This window comes from Parasteatoda tepidariorum, chromosome 4 (assembly GCF_982258835.1).
Source record: "Parasteatoda tepidariorum strain Cologne lab strain chromosome 4, Ptep-v5.0, whole genome shotgun sequence".
Classification (NCBI taxonomy): Eukaryota; Metazoa; Arthropoda; class Arachnida; order Araneae; family Theridiidae; genus Parasteatoda; species Parasteatoda tepidariorum.
In genome coordinates, this window is record NC_141758.1 from 13,963,259 (window position 1) to 13,975,222 (window position 11,964).

Genomic DNA, 11,964 nt, shown 5'->3' on the forward strand with positions numbered 1-11,964 from the left:
TTCTCTGTTTAAAATCTCTTATAAATAACGAATGGTTTTTCAATTATTAAAATAATTATTAAATCAATTCTTTTAGTAGGAGCGGGAAAAATATTTTTTTAGGATGGGTGATTGAATTTCTACATGCTGGACATTTGGACATTACAATCTCACCGTGAACTTGTTATGCACCTTAAACTTTTCTTTTATATAAATTTGAATAAACCAATTACTCTTCTTTGATGCCGAAAATAATTCTTAACAGGTAAACTTTTACTTACGGTTGGTTTTTATTGAAAATTTAATAAATTTACTTGAGAATTGCATCTGAAATTAATCATTGGCAATTTTCCTTATGACCCAGATAATATTTCTGCTTTGCCAATATTGCATTTATATATATATATATATATATATATATATATATACGTTTTCTTTTAAATTTTGAACCCAACCCAGAAGTCAAGACAACTCCAGGATCAAACATTGGGACTAACCAACCCTTGTAATGGTGCACACAATTTTTGCACAGCACTTCCTTTATAACCCAAATATAGAGGTACTGTGCTTCAGAAGATATCATTTTCAGTATTTATAAAACACTTTCTTGCGTGTATTGACAGATATATCTAGTCCATCAAATTGAGAAAAAAATGAAATTAAAAACAAAATTTCTCAAAAAAAGACAATACTTTACAAGGTGAAACAAGCAAATATAGTACATTAGAAATTTATTCTAATGGATTTACTAATTACATATCAAAAGGAAAATATTTAAAAACAAATTTAAATTATGAGTTTAATGCTGGAAGGAATGTGAAAAAAAGTTCAAAATTAAAAAAAATACTCCTTGGAAGGAGACCCCTCCTCCTAAACGGGGTTTTTAAAATATACCCAATAGGAAGACATTCAAATGTGTGGTCCATTTGCGAACTGGCGTTGTTCAGTCTCGGCTGTACAAAGGGCTAATGTATTTTGGAAGAAAAAGTGAGATGCCCCGAAAAATTCTCGTCAAGGAACTTCATGGAAGAACGTTTATTTCGGGTAAGTAATTTCAAATGCTTCTGAATTAAAAATTGTTCGAAATGTTAAAATTTCTAAAATGTATGCTATTTGAAAAAAAAATTTCCTTACTATTTTACTTAAAAGTTTTATAATTGTTTTGCATGCTCATGTAAAAGCTGCACTACAATGTTAGAACGTTTTAAAATATGCTATGAGTTTAATTCTGATTGAGAAATATTGTATACTTTTAATGTTATAAGATATACTGTCATTTAATTAAAAGGAATTTCAATTAATTACATCAATCATTTCCAAAACATTGTTGAAATTAAGCGTTTGATTTCTTAATTGATTAATTAACTTTTATTTTATTTTATCCTCTCAAAATTGTATTGATAAACCGTTTTAAAAAAAATAACTATGAATAAGATAAGACAAACCATTCTTTTAAGAAAAAATGATTGTCATTCAAATTTGAAACTAAGAGAAAAAAAGCCTTGCATTTTGAATTAAGACTTATCTTCCTTTTATTGGATCATTTTTGTTTACTTTACTTAAAAATGATATTGGTTCGCCATTCTACTATCTAAACTTGAAATAATAAATTTGGTAATTAAAACTAAGATTTTTCCCTTTCAAAGCAATTACATTATTTTTGAAAGAAAATTAGATTGTTATTGCTGCAAAGCCATAAGACTGTAACGTTTGTAAATGTTTATAATGTACTATGTATATAAAAATGGACAATACTGAAATACAATGTCTTAAATTTTCTTAAAATTAATTTAACATTCACTATATGTTACGGTGCTAGGATAATATTGATGATTGTAGTTATCATAAACAATTGTTTTTAAAAGGAAAATGCTCAGTTTGAAGCACAAATTTAATTCTTCATGTTTGAAATGATGTATTCTTGGCTAAAGAATACCTATCTATCCTTGCTTGCCATGGATGTATTAATATAATTTCATGAATCTAAATTTTTTTAAAAGAAAATGTTTATTTTAAGTGCCCAAATTCACTTTTTTCCTATTTAAAATGGTTTATCATTAAAATTTAATCAATCTGATTATTGGTTTAATTATCCAAATTTGTTTTAATATTAATAATGATGTACTACATATTATTAAAATATACAAAATTTAGGAAACAAAATTCTATTCTGAAAATTAAAGACAATACCTAAATCTAAGTAAATTATTTTATTTATTAAAATTGTTACTGGTTTATTTAAAATTTAAGGGCCTGTCAAATAATAACTCAAAGTATTATGGGTAATAATCTTATGACATTGCATCTTTCAATAATGTAACTGTTTTGAAAAGGAAAAGACTTTTAACTGGACAAACATATTTTTTCATGTTTAAAACAGCTTACCATTACAGTATACAATTGTATAATAAAAATTGTAGAGTAAATAAAAATATTAAAGAAAAAAAGTCTCAATACTAAGTACAAATTAAGTAAAAATAAGTTTAAAGAGAAAAAAAAAACTTTAATATGTAATGGTACTATAATATTATCTTATAATAATAACTTTTCAGCAACCTATTTGTTTTCAATAGGAAAAGACTTAGTTTAAATGTCACAATGTAATTTTGTAATAGCAAAAAAATGAAGCTTTCTAATCAGCATTGCAATTTTTAAAAGGTAAATAAATACAATTAATCAAATATTAGGAGATTATAAGGCTTATTCAAAATGCAATGCTTTATTTAAATAAGGTGTGGATATGACATTCATTTATATTTTAAAAAATGTTTTACCTTACCTTATTATGTTTGACCTTACTTAACCTTATGAAGTTTTATTTTGTGGTTAACTATTTAAAATAATTTATCTATTGAATTTTTAGAAGGTAAAATATTTTTTTGAACACAGTTTTTTTTTAAAAAATTTTACGCTTAATATACAATACTTATTGAGTAATAGATGAACTCTATGCATTAAAAATATAAAGTTACCCTCATATTCTTGTTCATAAGAATTATTCTACCTATTTTTTGAAAATAATTAACACTACATTGCCCCAGGAAGTCATTTTTACTGCTTTTAATTTCAATTATAAAAACAATGATTTATATAATGACACAATTTCTTAGAATTTTGTGCAACATGTAATTTTTTTATTGTTAATATACTAATAACTTGTTATATAATTGTAAATAATATAAAAAATATTAAAAATTAATTTTAAATAAATTTCTTTATTTATTCTTTTACCATCCAGTCATTTTGACTGATTTTGGGCAATTTAGGTATATACTAAGTTTCAGTCTTTCTAGTGTTAAATATGATAGCATGTATGAAAATAGATAAAAAAGAATAATAGTAAGTAAATATATATACTTATACACTAAATAGTACACTTATTGAAAGCTAAAATTGAGTTGCCGTATCCCATCTTTGTTCTTACGGCTTAGCATTAGTCTTTGATTATACAGTGAAACCTCTCGGGAGTGAACAATCTCCGTAAAATGGTTATTAATGGAAATTGGTCGTTCTTGAGCTTACCTCTATTGACTATGATTGAGTAAATGTTATGGAAGGTGGATGATTTTCTGCAAGAGATTTTAATTCTTAGATTTTAAATAAGAGAAGAGGTTTGTTTGTTTGAGATTCTTAGTTTTTTAGAAAATATTTTTTTTTCTTAAATTTAAGTCTTAGCTCTTAAAATAAATAAATGATAGCATTGTCTTTAGAGCACAATGACTGCACCATGAGGATATCTCTTGTAGAGATCGGAAAAAAGAGCGCTCTAAATAAGAGCCACTTACAAATAATTTTAATACATTTAAATCTACTTATTTGTTTCGTTAAGATTTCTTCTGTTGATAGTTTTTTCGTTTTCCCCTCTTTGACCTTATTACAGTGGTTTTGGGGTAGGTTTTGATGGTCTCGTTTAAAGGTTTTCTTTATTGTAAAGTCTATAGAAAAAATTCCGTGCTTTCAAAAGTGGTCGTAAATAAAAGAGGTCGCTACACAGAGTTGGTCTTTCTCGGTGGTTTCGCTGTATTTAAAAAATTAATTATTTAGTTAAATTTATTTAATTTACCCTTCGAATATTAGATTTTTTGCTACATTTATTAATGCAACTTATTTAATAGATAAGATGTAAACTTGAATTTCTTTTATATCCATTTGTAGGTATATTGAGGGCAATCAGTATGGAATTTTTAAACACCGTGTAAGTAACTGATTATAATATTCGGTACAACTTTTTCTTATCTTTATTTTTCTTTCTTTATTTATTTTAACTTTTACCAATATTTATCTTAACTTTTATCAACTTTACCTTTCAAAATTAAAGTTAACGATTTCATATATAAGGTGTATAATTAATCGCATGATTACTTTTGGACGCGTGACTTGTTTAAGTAAATGTTAAGAAAATGTAGTTTTGTATACGTTGTTTTAATGCATACATCGTAAATTAGAAACATGTTCTTTCTGTACTCTTAAGAGTCTGTAAAAAAGGATTTATAAGAAAAATAATAAAAAGAAACCTGAAAATTTTCCCGCTAAAAAAACTTAAAAATTACCATTACGCAAAAGTTCTATACTGTCAAAAGTATAAAATAAAACAAAACAAAAAACTACTATATCTCCTAAATATTGATATTTCTTACAAATTTTCTGTAATAAATTATTTCAATAATAAATGTAATAAATTCTAATAAATGTAATAAATTCTGTAATAAATTATTTAAGTTTTTATTAATTAATTCATTTATTTTTACTTATTTCATTTAGAAACTAATCAGATTTTTTATCTTTTTCAGTCTTAGTAATTTTTCTTAACTAAGATGATTGAAGCATCACTTTTCATTTCGAAATGTTACATTTATTTAAATTTGTAAAGAGCTTTAATTAAAATAATATATGTATTGTCAATTCAGAAAGAATTTCTTAAGCATAATCTGATTTTTGTGTGTGTGTAAAGTAAAGAGAGTAAGAACTTATTCACATTATTTTCAAATATTTGACTAAAATTTAGAGGATGCATCAGGTTTGTATAATCTTAAGTAAAAAATAACAAATTTAAAAATTATTTTAGCTACTACTGGGGGGGTAGAATTTGAATAGATTCATTGTTTTTTTTTCTTCATTTTTTTATTATATAAGTCAACAATGGACAGTGATAGCACAATTGTTTGCAGCTATATTGACACCAAATAATGAGGTCTGATATTCTAAAACTGTTTTACGTTTTTCTTAGCTTAATGAAATTATTTTAGTAAGTTTAGTTTACTATTATTATTATTAGTAAGTTCAGCAATGTTAATTTCAGATATAACACTTTGGAGCGATTGGAGGATTGAGCAGATAACTGTCGCAACCTCTTTTACAATGAATTGGAAAATCTCAATTTAGTTGGCATCCCCATGACAAAATCAATCCAGGAATATCTAAGGATCATACAATTAATTGCAGGTAATATTTTATGTCATAAATTTTACAGCTGTAGTGCATGTTATGTTATTAATTTAAGTTGGTAAGCTCAGCAAACATTCTATTTTATCTTACCTCTAATCTTTCTTAACTATTTTTCAACAATTAGATTAAAAAAATTAATATTTTTAGTTTCAAGTGCTTAATTTGGAGAAATCAAATAAAATCTCATTGCTTGGAAAGTTGTTAAATAAGGTGGCTGCCATAAAATAATTTTTGAAGTGAAATATATACCAATATGAAAGTTGAGTGAAAAAGAGTTTTGTGTTTTAATTTTTTAATTTCTAAAATATTACTCGAATGCATGTTACCATTATGTATGCTCATAAAAAGGTTTTTTAACTATTTAATGTTTAAGTTATATGTCTATTCTAAAGCCCAAATAATAAGTAAAATAGTGATTATAAATTTAAATTGAAGCTTTCCTTCAAATCTTAAAGCATTTAAAGTTTGACTTATTTACTATACTTCAAAAAAAAAAAAAAAAAAAAAAAAAAAAAAAAAAAAAAAATCATGTTTACGGCAGCGCCATCTTGTAGCACATATTGTAAACATTTAAATATTTGAGTGAAAGAGATCTGATGTGCTTTTTTCACACAAAGAACTTGGGAGCTACCTACGTTACCGGGGGAAACAATGAGCTCAATGCAACTATGAGAACCCTCTGGTGTGTTTTTAATATTATTATTTTTTTTTTAATATTGAGTTTGTTAGATTGATGTTTTTTTTCTTCCCTGGTGATCTAGTAAGCAAACTATTGAGTTTGTCTTCGAAAGATAACAAAATAAATAACGAAAAAGAATGCAAATTCTTGATATGCAGTAGATCCATGTAATGAATCGAAATTTTAAAACAATTATGCTTTTCACTTGAAAAAAAAACTAAAAATAAAATAATAGACAAGAATTTTATCATAAAAAAAGCTTAAATCATAAAAATTTCAAAAACTTAACTGAATTATATATAAATTTAAAATTAGCTATATTTTAAACGGAAAAGTTTGTTCCTTTGTTTCTTTTATCACGCAAGGAGGGAAAATTTTAAAAATCAATCTTAAGAGTTGTTCAAAAATTTAAATTCGCTGAGAGATTTAAAGAATGGAATTTTCAGATTGGTTTATCATTAGGTATTGTTTTATTTTAAACTGGTCAATCTGTTTTTCAAATATTCCAAGAGCAACATCAGTGATGTTTGCATATTTATTTACTATTTACGTAAAAAGTACTCATTGAACTTCTTTTTACAATCTATTCTCTATTCATTAAGTCAGATAAGCTTAATAATCAACATGAAGGTGGTAGCATATTTGAAGAAAGTCACTAAACTAATATTTCTGACATTATCTGTGCCTTCTAAAAGTGGTCGTAAATAGAAGAGGTCTCTACACAGAGGTGGTTTACTTATTTTATATAGAAACTAAACAGATTTTTAATTTTTTGCAGTTTTAGTAATTTTTTTTTAACTAAGATGATTGAAGCATCTCTTTTCATTTCGAAATGTTAAATTTATTTAAATCTGTAATGAGCTTTAAATTAAAATAATATATGTATTGCCAGTTCAGAAAGAATTTCTTAAGCATAATTTTTTTTTTTTTTTGGGGGGGGGGTGAGTGTGTAAAGTAAACAGAGTAAGAACTTATTCACATTATTTTCAAATATTAGACTAAAATTTAGAGGATGCATCAGGATTGTATTATCTTATTTAAAAAATAAAAAATTTAAAAAATATTTTAGCTACTACTGGGGAGGGGGGGGGGAGAATTTGTATAGATTTATTGTTTTTTTTCTTCTTTTTCTTATATTAAGTCAATGAATGATAGCAATATAGCTTTGCAGCTATATTGACACAAAATAATGAGTTCTGATATTCTGAAACTGTTTTACGTTTTTCTTTATTTAATGAAATTATTTTAGTAAGTTCAGTGTACTATTATTAAAATTAGTAAGTTTAGCTATGTTAATTTCAGCTATAACACAATTCGACAGAATTTTGAGCAACCTCTTTCTTCAAGATCTCAATTTGGACCCCATGACCCCCTCTCCATGACAAATCAATCCAAGAATATCCGAGGATCCTACAATTAATTGCAGGTAATATTTTATGTTATAATTTTACAGATGTAGTGCATGTTATGTTATAAATTTAAGTAGTTAAGCTCAGCAAACATCCTATTTTATCTTACCTATTATCTTAACATTTTTCTATTACTAGATTAAAAAATTAATATTTTTTGTTTAACGCTCTTAATTTGGGGAAATAAAATGAAATCTCATTATTTGGAAAGTTGTTAAATAAGGTGACTGTCATAAAATATTTTGCAAAGGGAAATATATACCAATATGAAAGTTGAGTGAAATAAAAGTTTTTATGATTTAGTTTTTTAATTTCTATAATATTACTCGAGTGCATGTTATCATTATGTATGTTCATAAGAATTGAAAAGTTTTAAGAATTATTCTTTAATTTTGATAATTTTTATTTAAAAGAAAAAAATCTCAGCAAATTGATATTTTTTTTCAAAAAAGTTTATTAACTATTTAGTGTTTAAGTTATATGTACATTCTAACGCCCAAATAATAAGATAAAATAGTGATCATAAATTGAAATTGAGGATTTTCCTCAAATCTGAGGCATTAAAATTTTTTGCTTATTTTTGCTATACTTAAAAAAAAGGAAAAAAAATCATGTTTATGGCAGCGCCATCTCGTAGACATATATTGTAAAAATTTAAATATTTTAGTAAAAGAGGTCTTATTTGCTTTTTTCACACAAAGAACAGAGGAGCTACCTACGTTACCGGGGGAAACAATGAGCTCAGATGCAACTACTCAATAACCATATAAGAGCCCTATGGTGTTTTTTATTTTTATTTTTAATATTGAGCTGGTTAGTAATAGTAAAGGTCCCCTGCTTCCCTGGTGATCTAGTAATAGTAAAGGAAACTATTGAGCTAGTCTTCGAAAGATAACATAACAAATAAGGAAAACAAAAATTCAATTCTTGATATACAGTAGATACATCCATGTAATAAATTGAAGTTTTAAAACAATTTAGCTTTTAAATCAAAAAAAAAAAAAAAAGAGGAAACTAACTTAAAATAAAATAATTGACAAGAACTTTATCATAAAAATAGCTTAAATTTTAGAAATTTTAAGAACTTAGCATGCTTATATAAACATTTATAATTAGCTATAATTTGAAAGGAGAAGTTTGTTCCTTTGTTTCTTCTATAAGTCCTAAATCATTTTAGCTACCCAGAAATTCAGATCATGGCTGGGGGCGAAATTTTAAATATCAATCTTGAAAGTTGTTCAAAAATTTAAATTCGTTGAGAGATTTAAAGAATGGAATTTTCAGATTGGTTTATCATTAGGTACTGTTTTATTTTAAACTGAATAATCTGTTTTTCAAATATTCTAATTGCAACATGAGTGATGTTTTCTCACTTATAGATCTATTTAAGCAAAAAAGTACTTCATTGAACTTTTTTTTACTCTCCATTCTCTATTCGTTAAGTCAGATAAGCTTAATGATAAACATGTAGGTATAGAATATTTGAAGAAAGTCACTAAACTAATATTTCTGGCGTTATCTGAAAACACGAAATTATTTTTTTTAATGTTATGCTTTTGAAATCTGTTTTTATTATGGTAAATTTTGACTATCAGTCATTAGTAATATAACTTTCAAAAATGTATAAAACTAATAAATACTAATTATGTAAAGTTGCCATTAAATACAACAAAAAAATAGTAAGTCAAATAAATTTAAAATTATTCTTTCAGTTTTATAAATTTAGTGAGTATCGGTATATGCCTTTCGGTTTTGTAAATGATTTCGTAGTGCTGATTAACACCAATTTATAGATTATTTAAAAAAAAATTTTGTCTCGTGAGAATATTCAAGTAGTTACGCATTAAAAAGTAGAATTTTTAAATGCATTTCTAACATTAATTTTAATTGGCTTCGTTGCCAATTTAAAATGTTATTTAGGCCTGTTTTGAGTTTGGTTCATTTTTTTAACTATAATAACTGGTATATAACAACATTAAATAATACCATATAATACTTATACACTAACTTTAATATAATACCCTACCATTATCATACCAAAATTACAATAAAAATTACTTTTGTTTACATTTTTTCTGGAATAATTTTTAAACAGACATATTGTAGTTTAAGGTTGGATTGTGTTCTCTTAATATTCGATAAGTATTGATTAATATTTTAAAGTGTAAATGAGAATTTCTCTTATTTTTTTTTTGCTGTTTATCTTATACAGAAATCATTAAACGCTAAAATTGAATTATAGGTGCTGTCGAAGTAAATTCCCTGACGTCACACAAGCATCAGTAACAAGGTGGCTGAGATAACGGAGACAGAGAAAGTGTTTGAAAGAAAGGAAGAAGAATTCTGAATAATATTGCTGAAACTGGAAATAAATAAATTTTATAATACTACTATATTATTACTATTATTTATAATACTATTGATGAAATAAATTTATGAAAACATTTGTCAGTAAAAGCTTTTATATATTGTTGAAATAAATTTCCTCAAACATTTATTTGCTTATTTCCTTGTTAACTGACAATTATAAACACTAACATTAAATAAATATGCATACAAAAAGATATTAACCAGATAATTACATTGAAAATAATGTGCATTTTCAATTAACATGTAATCACCACTTAAAATTAAAAATTATTTAAGAAGAAACACAAACTAAAATAAAATTGTTTATTTAAATTTTTTAAAATTGATATTAATTATTAAATGAAAACAAAAAATTATATAACTAAATTATATACTTTACAATAACACAAAAGAATTTTACTTAATACCTAGAGAATAATTTATAATAACTTTAAATTTTTTTATTTTAAATTGTTTATAAATAAGATTAGGAAAGTTAATACCTCGACTTTTTACAAGCGTAGTTAATGCAAAAAATAATAAATGAAATATAAAGTTCTAATTTAAACTACAAAAAAGAATGTAAAAAAAAATATTTAACTCTCTTTTATTATATTTTTGTTAGATGAATCGATCAAACTATAATTTACTATAATACAATCTCCTATTATAAAACACAAAAGGGTTAGTATGCTTATAAATATTAGAAAAGAAGGAGAGCTTACTTTCATTTCAACAAATCATAAAAAATTTGATACAAAGCTATATTTTAAAGAAAATTTTTGTTGTTACATTCAATGCAGCCCTTTGCAAACCACTTAGTTTTTGTTAAAATGCTTCCTAATATGAGTATCCCAGAATTGAAATAAATATAACTATTATAAAAAAGTAAAAGTTTTAATTATAATTAAATAAAAATGAATACTAGATCTACCAGGCACTAAGGAAAAAAGTAGCTGCAAGAATAACAAATCTACAACGATAGTCCTAAAAAGTATTAACACTGCAAAAAGTTAAAGAAGAAAATCTAAATATTAATGGAAATTTATTGGCTACTTGTTGGCTCAATATAAATTAATATCCTTTTTTATAATGGGTCACTATCGGAAAGCTGAAAACAGCCGATATTGGTCCATTATGGAAATTTATTGGCTACTTGTTGGCGCAATATAAAATAATATCCTTTTTAATGATGGGTCATTATCGGCAAGCTGAAACCAGCCGATATTGGTCCATTATAAACCAGCGTCATTTTAATATTGGGTCTCTATCGGGGAAATTTTAATGTTTCTGGACAACTGAAAACAGCCAATACAATTCCGATATGCACTTGCCAAAAATGGCCCGATAAAGATGTGTCAAATGGCCGACATCGACCCGACATCATTGATCAGTATCGGCTCCAGCTGCCGGCCGGCCGGACACTTTTTTGCCGCAGCCGATTCGGCCAACTATGTTGGGCCGATGACGGTGCTATCGGTCACTGTATATTGGCCCGTTATCCCGCCTTAAATGTTGTGTTTGCTGGGACGTTTTCATAAGTGTATTCCATGAATGCCAACTGCTTCACATACAGCAAAAGTTGGTAGCGAAATAAGAATGATGATAATTATGCTTTATAACAGTAACCACAAGTTTAATGTAATAAAGTTGAATTTCATACGATACTTTAAATCTTTGACATGCAGTGATGAAAAAATTAAAATTTAATAACTTAACTACAAAGAGCTTAAATCTTGTTACCACAAGATATTTTTAAATAACAAATGCAGCTAGTTGCAAACCGAAAAACCTCAAGTAGGTCTCATCACCGTTAAAATATTTCTCATTCACCAGCAATTCTATTATTGCTTTATTAAATTTTTGACAAGAGGCAGCATTTCTAAAATTAAGAATTATTTTAAAACATAATAAAATAATCTTATGAAGTAAACTGGTAAATAATATTTTTGTTAATATTTATTGATATGTATTTTAAAAATCGTTTTCAAGGATCATTGACAGCCAAGGATGGTGTTTAACGCTGAATCGAATTTGACCTGAACAATGTTGATAACAATAATAGCTCAAAATTTACTAAAGCTTTTAAAGTATAAAAGTTCA

General features: G+C 25.6%; 1 long non-coding RNA gene across 2 annotated transcripts; it reads left to right on the forward strand.

Annotated features, from left to right (window-relative positions):
• Positions 1-880: 880 nt before the first annotated feature.
• Positions 881-10,007, forward strand: LOC147810730 (uncharacterized). Of its 2 annotated transcripts, XR_015432945.1 has the most exons (5): positions 894-1,023; positions 4,135-4,174; positions 5,279-5,421; positions 7,406-7,529; positions 9,755-10,007. It is a non-coding gene; the product is annotated as an uncharacterized LOC147810730 (long non-coding RNA). The 2 variants fall into 2 exon arrangements; XR_015432946.1 differs by lacking the exon at positions 4,135-4,174 and having other exon boundaries at positions 881-1,023.
• The last annotated feature ends 1,957 nt before the right edge of the window (positions 10,008-11,964 follow it).